This window comes from Bos taurus, chromosome 4 (assembly GCF_002263795.3).
Source record: "Bos taurus isolate L1 Dominette 01449 registration number 42190680 breed Hereford chromosome 4, ARS-UCD2.0, whole genome shotgun sequence".
In the NCBI taxonomy this organism is placed as follows: domain Eukaryota; kingdom Metazoa; phylum Chordata; class Mammalia; order Artiodactyla; family Bovidae; genus Bos; species Bos taurus.
Window position 1 is genome coordinate 1,633,397 of NC_037331.1, and position 17,252 is coordinate 1,650,648.

Sequence of the window (17,252 nt, forward strand, 5' to 3'; positions counted from 1 at the left end):
ATCACGATGCTGTGATCACTGACCTAAGCGCCAGACATCCTGGAATGTGAAGTCAAGTGTGCCTTAGAAAACATCACTGCGAACAAAACTAGTGGAGGTGATGGAATTCCAGGTGAGCTATTTCAAATCCTGAGAGTTGATGCTGTGAAAGTGCTGTAATCAATACGCCAGGAAATTTGGAAAACTCAGCAGTGGCCACAGGACTGGAAAAGATCAGTTTTTATTCCCACCCCAAACAAAGGCAATGCCAAAGAATGCTCAAACTACCACACAAATGCACTCATCTCACACACTAGTAAAGTAATGCTCAAAATTCTCCAAACCAGGTTTCAGCAATATGTGAACTGTGAACTTCCAAATGTTCAAGCTGGCTTTAGATAAGGCAGAGGACCCAGAGACCAGATTGCCAACATTCAATGGATCATCAAAAAAGCAAGAGAGTTCCAGAAAAACATCTATTTCTGCTTTATTGACTATACCAAAGCCTTTGACTCTGTGGATCACAATAAACTGTGCAAAATTCTTCAGGAGATGGGAATACCAGAGCACCAGATCTGCCTCTTGAGAAACCTATATGCAGGTCAGGAAGCAACAGTTAGAACTGGACATGGAACAATAGACTGGTTCCAAATAGGAAAAGGAGTAAGTCAAGGCTGTATATTGTCACCCTGCTTATTTAACTTATATGCAGAGTACATCATGAGAAAGTTGGGCTGGAAGAAGCACAAGCTGGCGTCAAGATTTCCGGGAGAAACATCAATAACCTCAGATATGCAGATGACACCACCCTTATGGCAGAAAGTGAAGAGGAACTAAAAAGCCTCTTGATGAAAGTGAAAGTGGAGAGTGAAAAAGTTGGCTTAAAGCTCAACATTCAGCAAATGAAGATCATGGCATCCGGTCCCACCACTTCATGGGAAATAGATGGGGAAACAGTGGAAACGGTGTCAGACTTTATTTTTATGGGCTCCAAAATCACTACAGATGGTGATTGCAGCCATGAAATTAAAAGACGCTTACTCCTTGGAAGGAAAGTTATGACCAACCTAGATAGCGTATTCAAAAGCAGAGACATTACTTTGCCAACAAAGGTCCGTCTAGTCAAGGCTGTTTTTCCAGTGGTCATGTATGGATGTGAGAGTTGGACTGTGAAGAAAGCTGAGCGCCGAAGAATTGATGCTTTTGAACTGTGGTGTTGTAGAAGACTCTTGAGAGTCCCTTGGACTGCAAGAAGATCCAACCAGTCCATTCTGAAGGAGATCAGCCCTCGGTGTTCTTGGGAAGGAATGATGCTAAAGGTGAAACTCCAGTACTTTGGTCACTTCACGTGAAGAGTTGACTCATTGGAAAAGACTCTGATGCTGGGAGGGATTGGGGGCAGGAGGAAAAGGGGATGACAGAGGATGAGGTAGCTGGATGGCATCTCCGACTCAATGGATGTGAGTTTGAGTGAACTCCGGGAGTTGGTGATAGACAGGGAGGCCTAACGTGCTGCAGTTCATGGGGTCGCAAGGAGTCGGACACGACTGAGCGACTGAACTGAACTGAACTGAATGCCATTAAATGATTAGACTAAACCATGATTGAGGTGATAAGTGCAGATAAAATATAAAACTGTTGAAACAGCACAGACTTGTGAAATTATTTGGCCAGTAAAATGGATTTCTTGATTACTATGAATTTCCAGAGAAGCTCCTCAGGAAGGAACAATTCTTTCTAATAGGATTTAGCCACAAAAAAGGCAATAGCTTGTCTGGAAGGGAAAGCTTCACTCCAGTGAGAAAGCATACAGACTATGACTAAAGTATATATAAGATGAAAGTAGTTTTATGAAATACCTTTCCAGACTTCACATGATCCATTAAACAGTTTAAAACACCTAGAAGTAGAATGAACAGGATTCCCTGATTGTACTTTGGAGAAGTGGGACAAGTGAGGTATGTGTCCCCACCAATATTGACTCATTAAAGTTATCATTTTGTCAGTCTATTAATGGTTTAATGTGTGCACAGTAGTGAGGATTAGGAATTCTAGAGCCTCCTATAGGTTTGAGTTGTCACTTGATTTGAACTAGAGCTTTCTTTTTTTACTAATTGTTAAATCCCCAAACTTTTCCTTTTTTTTTTTTTTTTTTACTTTTCAGAGGTCAACCTATGGCATTCTCTAGCTAGATTATCCTAAGTTATCATTAGGGGAAATATTCCTGGGCCATGACAGAGGTTCAGCTATTGGTCCCTTGAAAGGGAAACATTCTTTGAAGAAATACCAGCAAGGAGATTTCCCTTAGCTTCCAGAGAGTCAAGTTGAGAATACCCCAGAATCTTGATAATTGCTAAAGTAGCAGGTAAAATATAGCCTCCAATAATTCCTGAACATTGGGACCGTTTTGGAAGCCGGGAAGATACATTTCTTCCACAGTATTGTACAGTCATGAGCTAGTACAAAGATATACCTAGTATGAGTATAAATATTAGTAGTTTTGTCCTGGGCTTAAGTGCAAACCTGTGTAAAAGTACATCATTGAACTTTTGGGGCCATAGGTAAAGGTACTGCCTAGGTAACATGAAAAGGACGTGCCATAACATACCCAGTAGGGTATTTGCCATTGACATCATCAGCGAATCATGAGAAATCAATGTTACTCAAAGGAATTTCCTACAGACCATTGCAAGGAGGCAGAAAGTGGTTCACCAGCATTAAGCAGTCTGTACTGTCAGTGATGGAAAGGAGAATAATGGCAGGATTAAGGTTATTACAAAGTGAAAGAGTCATGTGAGGAGCAGTTAGCAACAAATTCCTTAACAAAAGGTCTTTATACAAGTGGGACAGCTGGCTGAGAAATGTCAAATGTGATGACAATTCAGGAGAGCTTCTACTGCATGGGGTACAGAAATCACTAAAGAGGGTCCTACAATGATATTTTCAGTGACCTTAACCAAAACGGCAGTGGTCATTATGACTTTAAGGAAAGAAGTGTATCCTTATGCCACAGTGTTCAATTGTTGGCTAGGGCATTTCATTCCTTTTTATATACAAATAAGAAACAGGGATCTGGTCGTTGAGATGTCCAGGGTAGTTAGGTTCATCAAGCTCTCCTTTAAGACACTGAAGATTCTGTTGCCAGTTCTTCACAGAAAATTGGATTTGGGTTGTTATTTTTCAGTAAAACATACAGAAGTTTGGTCATAAGAGAGAAAGCCACTGATACAATGTTACAAGTCTCAACGTTTCATTTTTCCCTTGTAATAAACCCTCGTGTTTTCCTGGAGAGAATACCCAAGAGTTGAAGATGGAGGTTTTGTTGTTAAATCCAAATTTGTGTACCCAATGCACATTGAGGCTGACATCCAAAACACTGGAGTTTGATTCAGAGAAAGGTATGTGCATGCGTCATGTCCAACTCTTTGCAACCCTTTGGACTGTAGCCTGCCAGGTTCCTCTGTCAATTTTCAGGCAAGAATACTGGAGTTGGTTGCCCTTTCCACCTCCAGGGCATCTTTCCTAAACCATAAATTGAACCCACATATCCTGTGTCTCCTGCATTGCAGGTGGATTCTTTACCCATTGAGCCACAAGGAAGCCCAACCTGTCATAAGGCTCTAAGTAAAGTATAACATGTTTCAACCATGGCTTTTGCTCTATCCTAGAAAGAGGTTAGGAGAAGGCAATGGCAACCACTCCAGTACTCTTGCCTGGAAAATCCCATGGACTGAGGAGCCTGGTAGGCTGCAGTCCATGGGGTCGCTAGGAGTCAGACACGACTGATCAACTTCACTTTCACTTTCCACTTTCACGCATTGGAGACAGAAATGGCAACCTGCTCCAGTGTTCTTGCCTGGAGAATTCCAGGGACGAGGGAGCCTGGTGGGCTGCTGTCTATGGGGTCGCACAGAGTCGGACACGACTGAAGCAACTTAGCAGCAGCAACAGAAAGAGGTTAATGGAGCATAAGACCGTGATTTACTAAATGTTTCTCAGAAACACATAGATCAATCTCAAGCATCAATGACACATCAAGTCACAAGACAGTTCCAGGAAGCTTACCAAGTCCAAGCTCACGCTGCTCATCACATTAAAGGCCAATGAATCCAAGAAGAAGGTATTGAGGCAAGGAATGAAACTATATTGGGAATATGACTTTCTTAAGCTGACCAAGAGAACGGCAGACTAATGTCTCAAAGTAACCATGTTGTCAGGGTCTGGATGCCAGGTTCTTTTATAGAACTAGCGAGGGAAGCAATGAGGAGCTAAAGTCAAAAGGCAGAATAGAGACTGAAAGGCAGTGAGGAAGTAAAGTAAAAAGGGTCTTCAGTGTTGCAAAACATCTCTGGGAAGGGCCAGCTTTTGGAAGGGGTATGTTAATCTCTTCTTTTCACAGGTAGGCAGGTTCAGATTATCTCTCTCTGAGCTGAACAAAAACATTTTAGCTTAACAGTCAGGCAAAGGGGCAAAATCCTTTGAGGCAGGCCATTATGTATGATTATAATAACAACAGCAACAAAAAGCAAGCCAAAGAAACAATTCCAACTGGAGTCAGAATTGGTTCTTCTCTGCAAACTCTTTACTTTTTTTTTTGTTTGTTTGTTTTGTTTTGGCCTGTAAAATGTTTGCTCTCCAGCCAAACTGCAAGATAAATTTGAAAGGAATCTACATTTCCCATCTTCCTGGTTGGCATGTTCTTGACTAATAAACCGTTCTCTGAACCAAACTCCAATGTTTTGGATGTTGGCCTCAATGTGCATCGAGTACACAAATTTGGATTTAACAGCAAAACCTCCATCCTCAGCTCCTGGATATTCTCTCTAGGAAAACACGAGGATTATTACAAGGGAAATGAAACGTTGAGACTTGTAATTTTGTATCAGTGGCTTTCTGCCTGGAAGGACTTATTTACTTACAGGGTCCTGATTAATTCTGAGGAGAGAGTTTGAGAGGTCTATTTGAATCTTGATGGGAAGTGCACTGTCAATTTTGCCAACACTAGTTGGATATTTCACCCATAAAGAGGATAGTCACTGATTCAATAGGAGCAAGTGATTAGTTCTTCAGAATCTGCTCTAGTACCATCAGAGATGGAGCAAATGAATGATGTGGTGGGATCATTTAATTCAGCTGGTGGTCTACTCTGATGACTACTATCAAGTTCTAGAATTATCTCTCTTTTGGGAGAAAGAAATCCCAGCATGATACTTCCTTATGTAGTTTCAACCTAATGAATGTATAGAGGCTGATAGACTAAGGAGAAAATGGTACTGCTGCTGCTGCTAAGTCATTTCAGTCATGTCCAACTCTGTACGACCCCACAGACAGAAGCCCATAAGGCTCCTCTGTTCCTGGGATTCTCCAGGCAAGAACACTGGAGTGGGTTGCCATTTCCTTCGCCAATGCATGAAAGTGAAAAGTGAAAGTGAAGTCGCTCAGTCATGCCCGACTCTTAGCGACCCCATGGACTACAGCCTACCAGGCTCCTCCATCCATGGGGTTTTCCAGGCAAGAGTACTGGAGTGGGGTGCCATTGCCTTCTCCAGAGAAAATAGTAGGTATCTCTCAAAAGTTCTAAACAAATGACAATGGGTTCAATGACAGGAATCTCTTGAGGGTCATTCAAGATCCCCTCTATTTCAGCTATTTTAGTCCTCTGACACAAGGACTGCTTTACAGTAGCAATGCTCTGGTGTCAAGTGGGATTGGAAGAGGTTCATCCCCCATATGAAGAAGTGATTCTCCAAAGAAAATAAGAGGGAGGTTTGGGAAGAGCCTAGTCCTTGGAATCCTGTCTTTAAGAATTAGGAGGATTTTGAAAGGCTAGTGCTTGAAGAGCTTAGATTTAAAACAATCTCTTTTCCAATGTCCAGTCTCTTTGGAAAAAAAGCAGAAACTAAAAGGGTTTTAGTTTTGTTTAGGAAAAGCTAAAAGGGTTTTAGTTTTGTTTAGGCTCTTCATTTGTACAGGTGATGATTAAGAATTTTGGTGTTCTTCCTTCAAGGTGACTCAGCTAGAGTGAGGGAAGCTGGCTTGTCAGTAACCACGTCTGGAGTGAACATAGTTTCACTATGAGTCAGAGAAACCAGTTGGTAAGCTTGAAGGACTACAAAAAATTCCTCAGAAAATCTTTGAGGATTTTTAGTTACTTTTGAAAAAGTTTTGACTTTGGCTCACAGTTTACCATTAGCCCAGAAAATATAAGAAATTAAAGATTTAACCTCTGGATCTTCAGAAAACTGAATTTTAAAAGTACAAGTTCTGGGAGGTCCAGAGGGAAAAAAAAAACAGGTGGAGAATTTTAGGGAGAAAAGGAAAGTTCAGTGAAAGAATACCTATGGAGTAACCAAGAGTATGGGGGATATGTGAAAGGGAAGAAGAAAGGTCAAGAAGAGGATGAGTCTGCCTATGAAACACTAGGGAGAGAAAGAAGATGGCAACAGAGACAAAAACACAAGGAAAAAGAACCCAAGGCTTCAGATGGCTCCTAATCTTTCTTTAACCATTTTTTTTGTTCATGTTTCAGTGTGTCTGCCCTCTGATGCCCTGTTCATTTCCAAAGCAAACCATTCAATATCACAGTAATCCAAGCAGTTGAATGGTTCTATGAAGACCTACAAGACCTTTTAGAACTAACACCCAAAAAAGATGTCCTTTTCATTATAGGGGACTGGAATGCCAAAGTAGGAAGTCAAGAAACACCTGGAGTAACAGGCAAATTTGGCCTCAAAATATGGAATAAAGCAGGGCAAAGGCTAATAGAGTTTTGCCAAGAGAATGCACTGGACATAGCAAACACCCTCTTGCAACAACACAAGAGAAGACTCTACACATGGACATCACCAGATGGTCAACACCAAAATCAGATTGATTATATTCTTTGCAGCCAAAGATGGAGAAGCTCTGTACATTCAGCAAAAACAAGACCGGGAGCTGACTGTGGCTCAGATAATGAACTCCTAATTGACAAATTCAGACTTAAATTGAAGAAAGTAGGGAAAACCACAAGACCATTCGGGTATGACCTAAATCAAATCCCTTATGATTACACAGTGGAAGTGAGAAATAGATTTAAGGGACTAGATCTGATAGACAGAATCCCTGATGAACTATGGGCGGAGGTTGTAACATTGTACAGGAGACAGAGATCAAGACCATCCCCATGGAAAAGAAATGCAAAAAAGCAAAATGGCTGTCTGAGGAGGCCTTACAAATAGCTGTGAAAAGAAAAGAAGCAAAAAGCAAAGGAGAAAATAAAAGATATAAACATCTGAATGCAGAGTTCCAAAGAATAGCAAGGAGAGATAAGAAAGCCTTCCTTAGCCATCAATGCAAAGAAATAGAGGAAAGCAACAGAATGGGAAAGACTAGAGATCTCTTCAAGAAAATTAGAGATACCAAGGGAACATTTCATGCAAAGATGGGTTCAATAAAGGACAGAAATGGTATGGACCTAACAGAAACTGACGACATTAAGAAGAGGTGGCAAGAATACACAGAAGAATTGTACAAAAAAGATCTTAACGACCCACATAATCACAATGGTGTGATCACTCACGTAGAGCCAGATATCCTGGGATGTGAAGCCAAATGGGCCTTAGGAAACATCACTACTAACAAAGTTAGTGGAGGTAATGAAATTCCAGTTGAGCTATTTCAAATCCTGAGACATGATGCTGTGAAAGTGCTGCACTCAATATGCCAGCAAATTTGGAAAACTCAGCAGTAGCCACAGGACTGAAAAAGGTCAGTTTTCATTCCAATCCCAAAGACAGGCAATTCCAAAGAATGCTCAAACTATGGCACATTTGCACTCATCTCACATGCTAGTAAAGTAATGCTCAAAATTCTCCAAGCTATGCTTCAGCAATATGTGAACCATGAACTTCCAGATGCTCAAGATGGTTTTAGAAAAGCCAGAGGAACCAGAGATCACATTGCCAACACCCGCTGGATCATCAAAAAACCAAGAGAGCTCCAGAAAAAACATCTATTTCTGCTTTATTGACTATTCCAAAGTCTTTGACTGTGTGGATCACAATAAACTGTGGAAAATTCTGAAAGAGATGGGAATACCAGACCACCTGACCTGTCCCTTTAAAAACCTGTATGCAGCTCAGGAAGCAACAGTTAGAACTGGACATGGAACAAAACAGTGGCTCCAAATAGGAAAAAGAGTATGTCAAGGCTGTATATTGTCACCCTGCTTATTTAACTTATATGCAGGGTACATCATGAGAAACGCTGGGCTGGAGGAAGCACAAGTAGAATTGAGAGTTCCAGGAGACATATAAATAACCTCAGATATGCAGATGACACCACCCTTAAGACAAAAAGTGAAGAGGAAATAAATAGCCACTTGATGAAGGTGAAAGAGGAGAGTGAAATCGTTGGCATCAAGCTCAACATTCAGAAAACTAAGACCATGGCATCCAGTCCCATCACTTCATGGGAAATAGATGGGGAAACAGTAGAAACAGTGTCAGACTTTATTTTGGTGGGCTCCAAAATCACTGCAGATGGTGATTGCTGCTGCTGCTGCTAAGTCATTTCAGTCATGTCCAACTCTATGCAACCTCATAGACAGCAGCCCACCAGGCTCCCCCATCCCTGGGATTCTCCAGGCAAGAACACTGAAGTGGGTTACCATTTCCTTCTCCAATACATGAAAGTGAAAAGTGAAAGTGAAGTCACTCAGATTGCAGCCATGAAATTAAGACACTTACTCCTTGGAAGGAAAGATCTAACCAATCTAGATAGAATATTAAAAAGCAGAAATATTACTTTGCCAACAAAGGTCTGTCTAGTCAAGGCTATGGTTTCCAGTGTTCATGTATGGATGTGAAAGTTGGATTGTGAAGAAAGCTGAGTACCGAAGAATTGATGCTTTTGAACTGTAGTGTTGGAGGAAACTCTTGAGAGTCCCTTGGACTGCAAGGAGGTCCAACCAGTCCATCCTAGAGGAGATCAGTGCTGGGTGTTCATTGGAAGGACTGATGCTAAAGCTGAAACTCCAATACTTTGGCCACCTCATGCAAAGAGTTGACTCACTGGAAAAGACCCTGATGCCTGGAGGGATTGGGGGCAGGAGGAGTAGGGGATGACAGAGGATAAGATGGCTGGATGGCATCACCGACTGGATGGATGTGAGTTTGAGTAAACTCTGGGAGTTGGTGATGGACAGGAAGGCCTGGTGTGCTGCAATTCATGGGGTCACAAATAGTCAGACACGACTGAGTGACTGAACTGAACTGAACTGAAATTGCTCATGTTTATCTTAAAATCATATTTGGCTGAGGGGGAATTTTAGGAACCTGGTAATATTTGGAAGCCTCAAAACACAGTCAAAAAAAGTGTTTCATTCCGTTTAGGAAATTCATAGCTATGGTTGTACATTGTGTTTTATGAAAAGTTTTTTTGAGGAATTAAAGAGTTTCCCATAATGACTACTGATGTTCTAAATTGTCTTTCGTTACTTTGGTTCATTTAGTTAGAAATGGTGTAAGGTATGCCTGCTAACTGCTGCTACTGCTAAGTCGCTTCAGTTGTGTCCAACTCTGTGTGACCCCATAGACAACAACCCACCAGGCTCCCCCGTCCCTGGGATTCTCCAGGCAAGAACACTGGAGTGGGTTGCCATTTTCTTCTCCAAAGGTAGGCCTAGTTTTCAAACCTAATATCAACCAGGATCCCGTTGTGAGGGCACCTTCAAAATTATTGGGTTACTGAGATCCTTACTTCTCAGAGGTCTTTCTCGGAGAAATTAAAGAATAATTTATTTTCTTCAGTTAAAGAATAATTTTCAAACAACCTATGCAACTCAAAAGGATTATAGCTTAAACAGTTCAAACTGACGGCAGACCTAATATCAATCAGTTCTAAAAGAAAGTCTTGTCCTGAAGAGCCAGTCCAAAACCTTAACTGCAGAGCCCCAAGAAACAGTCCCTGTTTCCAAAGGAGTGGGTGGATTTTAGCCAGTTCCAGTTGCAATAGCCTTGTTTCAGAGTCAGGATGAAGTGTCAAATGAGTACTCACATACAGAACAAGGCCTGCATCCAGAAAGGATAAAGCTTTAAATGAATCCCACCTAATGCCAGAATTTAAAAATAAGAATATAGCAGAACCTGGAATTCAAGAGAAAGACTAACCCTCAAACTCCAGGGCCCCAATAAAAGCAGGGACCCCAGTGTGGGTACTTCACCTGCTGCCTCACCAGTCTGTTGTCAGGGATCTTTTCTGGTCCCCATATGGGTCATCAACATGGTGACCTATAAAACTAGACTTTTTTTTTTTTTCCTCCAGGAAAAATGAGTTTATTCAGGATCAACAAATAATTGCAATTTACAGTTAGCCACTGTGGTGAGTCACATACAAGTTCCCTTGTACCAAGGAGAGGAGGAGTCTCTTAAAAAGAGTAGAAGGAAGGTGGAATGTCTATGGTAGAGACCACTGGAGGAACAGAAGTTCCAAGAATAGAGGCTTTTCATTGGATGGACTATAACCATCTCTCATTGACTGAGCTCTTGTCAGACAAGGAAGGGAGTTTCTCTTCTTCTTCAGCTTGACCTTCATAGTAGGACTTGAGAGGTCATTATAATAATCCCCTGACTCTGTTTTAATTGCTTCTGTTTATTAATTTTTAAGGCTTCCCTGGTGGTTCAGTTGGTAAAGAGTCTGCCTGCAATGCGGGAGACCTGGGTTCGATCCCTGAGTTGGGAGGATCCCCTGGAGAAGGAAATGGCAACCCACTCCAGTATTCTTACCTGGAGAACCCCATGGACAGAGGAGCCTGGTGGGCTACAGTCCATGGAGTTGCAAAAGATCTCTTCTTCTTCTTGGGCTTGGTCTTCATAGTAGGACTTGATAGCTCTCTATACTGATCCCCTGACTCTGTTTTAATTGCTTCTGTTTATTAATTTTTTAAATCATTTTCAAGAATCAAACATTCTGATGATTCTCTGCTTTAGGTACATTATATGACTTATTTTCCCTGAACAGTTGGATCTTTTTTTTTTTTCTTCCATCTTCTTTGATTCTATTCTTCTTCTTAGATATCTTTGTCAGACTTTTCTTTCTGGAAAATGCTCATTTATGCAGAGGTTCCATTCCAGAATAAATTATCCTCTCTCTTATAAATTGATAGTAATTTGTAGCCTATATTTTTAAAAATTTAATGATAATTTTTATGATTTTCTTTTCTACTAAATACAACTTCTAGAATGCAAAACATTTACTTTAAATATCTTTATATATATATATATATATATATATATATCAACATTCTAAAATATATTAGATGCTCAAACATTAAATGGAACATATTTGTCTTGATTAAAAGATACACATAAATATATATAGAAGTATTAAATTAGAAAAATATCATTAACTTATATAGTAAATGAGTGTGAATTAACCTCCAATTAAAATAAATTTATATTAAAAAATAAAAATTAAATTAATAAAATTAAATTAAAAAGAAAAAATTAATATGGCATATTTTGAAATAAAAGAAAATGATGGAGAATATTCACCACTAATCAGAAACATGCTCAGTAGGAAGCTGAGTCACAGTATATTATAATGCTAGAATCTCATGCACCAAAGCAATTTGGCAAGGTATATGAAACCAGAGGAACTGTTGGAACATTCCTGGGCTAGCTGGTTACTATGGAAATAAAAACAAAAGTGAAAAGAATGTAAAGGGGGAATAATCAGCAAGAAATACTTGCAGCTTAAGTTTTGGGCAAAGACATTAGATAAGAATCACCATAACAAGTAAGTATGGCTTACAAAGGCTTATAATGAACACTTCTGTAAATGTTTCTATTTGGTATCTTAACACTCATTAAATACTTATCTCTCATGCAGCTATCTGACTAGTCAGAATATTAATGCACATATAACAAAAAATGAGACTTTGTTAAGTATCAACCAAATACTTATCTTAATATGAAAAACATGTACAGAGCACTGTAAAGCAATTATTTAAAATATAGTCATTAAACTCATATTAAATTATTTTTACCGATTTGCTTTACTTGAATAAGACAAGTTTTCATTTTACTTAACTCATGCAAATTGTAACGCAAGGAAAGCTTTTAAAAAATTCAGCCACAAAATATTGTTATGCACCTTTAAAGCATTTTATTTCTATCAGGTAATTGGATGCCAACATAGAATGCTAGACTATAACATTTGAAAAATAAGCTCTATAGAAACAGTTTTAAAAGAGATAAAATGTAAATCACAAAACTAATTTATTGTATTATTAACTGTATCAGAAGATGATACAAAATGTATATAGTTTTTCTGAAAGGTTATTACTTTGCTGAAATGTTTTACAAATTTCATCAATTCCTTATTTCAGTTTGAGTGAGAAGATACAATGTGAGCATACATTATCACAATTCACTAAATAATTTTAAAAGTTGTTAAAATGTATTTTTATTAAATTTTTAATTTGCTATGGGATAATACCTTAATATAACAAAAAAATTATGGCCACATATTCATGATTGTGATCTAGTCTAACAAATTATATTTATAGCTGAGTTCGAATTATTGTGCAGCATAACTTCAATATTATTTTCTACTCTTACTCCAGTAATGTTGGTTTTGGATTTGAAATAGTGTATAACTGACTGTCACAGCTCAATCTCTAGCCTTCTCTTAAAGCTAGCTCCTATCCTCCCTCCAAAAAAAAAGAAAAAAAAAAATGAAAATGTGTTTAAGTGTGTAACAAAAATAAATAATAAAGCACCATCAATTAAAATGATAATTTAACCTGCTCTGAGAATCCACAACCTATATACGGCTATAAGAATAAAGACTAGAACCATAATAAAAGAATAATTCTGCCTCAGTCTTGCTCATTTAACAATTTATTCCTCACAGTATCCCCTGGGACACATGGTCTCTGCCAGCCAAGACAAAAATAACTGTCTCTTCAGCATAAATGTGACATTTAGCCCAGTGGACTGCCTCACACAGAAACCCTAAGTCTGAAAGTTGGTAGATTGAGGATCAGTGAAGAGTCACATCTTGACAAATACCTATCAAGGAGACAAAAGAAAAAAAAAAAAAAAAAAGTGAAGGCATTTTCAGTTTTACTATATGTGTGTCAATGTTTGAGTGTGTCAGAGAACCAAGAATAAGCTAAGTCTTACTGTGTAAGAACTTGTCACATATGAGATTGAAGTGTGTGTTTAGACACAACTGCTTCCTAGCTTGGGATTTTAGAAGAAGATTCTAATAACAATCCAAAAGCAAAAGGCGGAACCCAGTACAAAGCAATCCTTAGCTTTTACAATAGACACTAAATATGCAGACATATTTATTATAGACTGAATAAATTAAAGGGAAATATATATATTTTAAAAATAAACAAGATGTTTTCTAAAGGACAAGAGAAATTCAACCCTAATTCTGAAAAGTCTAAGGAAAGACTTAGTTCTGAATGTTTCCTAGAAAAATGAAAATGAAATTTATAGAGTCCCAGGACAACAGGAAACAAGACAGAGCTTCTGTGAAAGCAGAACTAAGAGACAAGATTGAAAAAGAATTATATAACCTAAATTTTTTTTTTTTAAATGTCAAGGAAGTGTAATAGCAATCCTAAAATTCTTATTTGAAATAGAATAAAAATGTCTGTTGGACAGTATGGAAAGTAATAAACACAGTCAAGAAAAGTATCTAGAATTTTCTCCCAGAGTGAAGATGGAAAGGTAAAAAATATTTGAAAAATTATAGAAGTTTACAGTGTTGAATATCACCTGAGCCTGTGTTCTTGGACAACAAAGATGCTTAAGAAGCCCTGTCCCTGTGTTTTGGGAAATGGCTCACTGCAAAGACCACTCTTTCCCCTATCACTTAGCTAAGGCTGTCTTGTTTATCTAATTCAAGACCAGACACAGATACTGCACACTCCCAATCCTTCTGCTAGTAAATGATTAGCTGAATTGTTTGTCTCCATCAACATGGGCAAAATGCCTGCAAATCTGCTGCTGCTGCTGCTGCTAAGTTGCTTCAGTCATGTCTGACTGTGTGTGACCCTATAGACGGCAGCCCAACAGACTCCCCCATCCCTGGGATTCTCCAGGCAAGAATACTGGAGTGGGTTGCCATTTCCTTCTCCAATGCATGAAAGTGAAAGTGAAGTTGCTCAGTCGTGTCCAACTCTTGGTAACCCCATGGACTGCAGCCCACCAGGCTCCTCCATCCATGGGATTTTCGAGGCAAGAGTACTGGAGTGGGGTGCCATTGCCTTAGTCATCCTTCTCCAGGTCCCAGCAACAGAAACTGGAGCCACCTCTATCTGAAGACTTTTCTCAAATTTAAGTGGACTCAGGGGAAGAAATTCTCCCATCAATTTGCTTATCACACTACCTGTTCATCCTACTCCCACACCATGTTCTCTTTAGCCTTATCTACTTCTTTCTGCACAAGAAAGCCCTTCTCCTTGTCTCTTCCCCTAGTGCAATATCACCTTTCCCTTCATATAGTAATTCCCTCTTCTTATTGCAATAGTCTTCTTGAATAAAGTTTCTCTTTACCCAAACTCAGATTTGCTTAAAAAAAAAAAAAAAAAAAGTAACAAATATCAGAGAAAATTCAACCTAAGAGTAAGATACTCATGACTGTAAGATAAGATATGATATAAAAGTAAAACAAAAAGAAAAAGAAGAAGCTGACTTTATAGATCTACCTGCAAGACTTGGGATCAGCTTCTTTTCTAAACTAGGAAAATGAATTAAAAAGAAAAATCATAAAAGCACTCGAAGAATATATGAACATCACTCTTTATATCTATTCTGTTAGTATAGTCTCTAAAGCATCTCATTGCCCTATTGACTTGACATATAATGTAAGCACTGACTGATTAAAAAAAAAAAAAAAAAAGAATGTTCTAGCACCAGTTACTTTCATGGACTCAATTCATGTAATCAACCACTTGCTTGATTTCTTCATTTAATATTGATGAGACATCTCCAGCTTAGCAAGTTCAGAGCAGAACTATTCATTTTTGCAATTCTTTCCCATTCTTCCAGTAGGGTCTCCAACTGAAGAATGTGGGTCAATGTTCTTCATAATTGTTGGAGTGAAATATTCCAGGAGTGATTTTCATTTTCATTTTGTAACTCAATTCATTAGCAAATTTTGTCATGTCCATATTTAAGGCTTATCCCTCTCAGACTACTCACTTCTGCCCCTGGGGCCTGAGACCAAGTCATCAGGTGTCTCACCTGAAATAACCTACTGACTTCCTTTCTGGTTCCTTGCTTCCTCATAAGCCCTTTGACCTACATTTTTCTCTATACAGCAAATAGAATGATTTTTGAAATTTCACATCAGATCATATGATTCCTTTCTTCAAAACCCTTTGATTATTCCTCTTCACTCACAGGACAAAATCCAAAGCCCTTGTGAAGCTTGGCACTGAACCATCCCCTCTCACCCAAGCTTTCTGCAAAAGCAGACTCCCTCTGATCCTGAAATTTACCTGGCTTATTCTTGCCTCAAAGTCTTCTATAGTTGCTATTTTGACATTCCATAAATACTACATACAGTTTTAAATTCTTGATGCATCGTGTTGAGAATCTTGTATATTTCATATTTATGTTAACTGAAAGCAACATAAATAAATGAAGCACTCTTATTTTTAAGGTTTTTAATGCCTTAGTGATTAATGGATTGCTTTTAATAACTAATGACGTATTAATCAATTTTTTCTTCAACAAAGTATACTATTGTTAGGTAGTTAGAATAGGAGAAAGGAGTCCAAAATGGTGGTGGCTAAAGACAAAAAAAGGAAAAGCCCATGAAAATAGATCAAAAGAAAATCTGCAGACAGGAGTGAGAACTTCAGATGAAGCAAACATGCCCCCTACTTGGCTAGCCCAATTTGCAAAGGCTAAACTCAGTGGGAAGGAGACAAAATATATAAAAAGAGGAAGCCAAAACTGATTGAGGCCTCTCCTTTGGGGCCGGCCCACCTTTACACCTCTAGGGTATACTTTCCTTTGTTTGCTAAATAAAACTCTGAGCTGTAACACTGGTCTGCCATTTCAAATCTTTGCTGCAGCAAGATAGAAACAAGGAAATTACATACTGCCCTGACACTATGGTAAAAAAGTGTTGAGTCTTTCAGGAGAAGAATTACAGTTGTCTGTTTATAAAGAGGTGGTAAAGTAAGCTCCATAAAAAATAAAATAAAAAAATAAGTAAATCAAATTATAATTTCTAAATGAATTGCAGTCCACCCTTTCTAGTGTCATTAAAACAACAATTATAAAATATATATTTGGATGGGAACAGCATGAAAGATTTGTCTTCTAGGAGCAGGTAGCTTTGTTATGGGATAGAACCTATCACATAGCAATAATTTAATTAAAAAACAAATAGAAATGGTAATTACTGAAAAGTCAAAGACAATTTCCTGCCAAGAACGTCTTTGTAAAGTTGAAAATCAACCTGCTGTAGACTGTCCAGTGTTGAGGTAGGCAACGTCTAATCCAGCCAAAATGCTTAGGTGCTATGTCAGAATGCCAGTTCCAAAAGACGTGAGTCATAGAGTAAAATCCCTGAAGAGAAGGAAAGCTGAGAGATGTCTGAGTTGCAAATTTACACAGAGGTATAGTGGAATGTCTTTCATATATAATTAAATTATAACATTAAAACCATTTAAGATAAAAAATAAGGACCTTCCAGTACTTAATAATGCCTTAAATTTATCAACAATTATGGAGGTGTGTTAAATCTTTTAAGATAACTATATTACTTCATTCAATACAAAATCAAATCTTCTGAGATAGACTTCATTATTTTTCATATTCAAAAAACTTTTTTATGGTTTAAACCATATTTTTAAGTTCACCCAAAGAAATGTCTGCAGAAGAAAATAACACCCTAGTGTTATTTTTCCATGAGAGGGTAGAGGCATTGTCTCCATTAAAAGAAGTTACCTGTCGACATAGATTCTGTTTACAACAAAAAATTAGAAAATAGGATTTTTACATGTTGTTTGACTCTCATTCTACAAGTATGGATGGAATTTTCCACTGTATATACAGTGATGATTTATGTTTCGTAAATAATTTTTCCCCAAAACATGTTATTAATATTTATTCTGTATTACAATAGCAAATCACACAAAGGTGAATACTGAATAAACATTATTCTTGTAATTTCAACCATGTTAGATAACATTTGGGCCTGTAATTATAAATTGTCTTCTTCAAAGCAAGCTGGTTATGAATGAAAGAAAGAGAAAA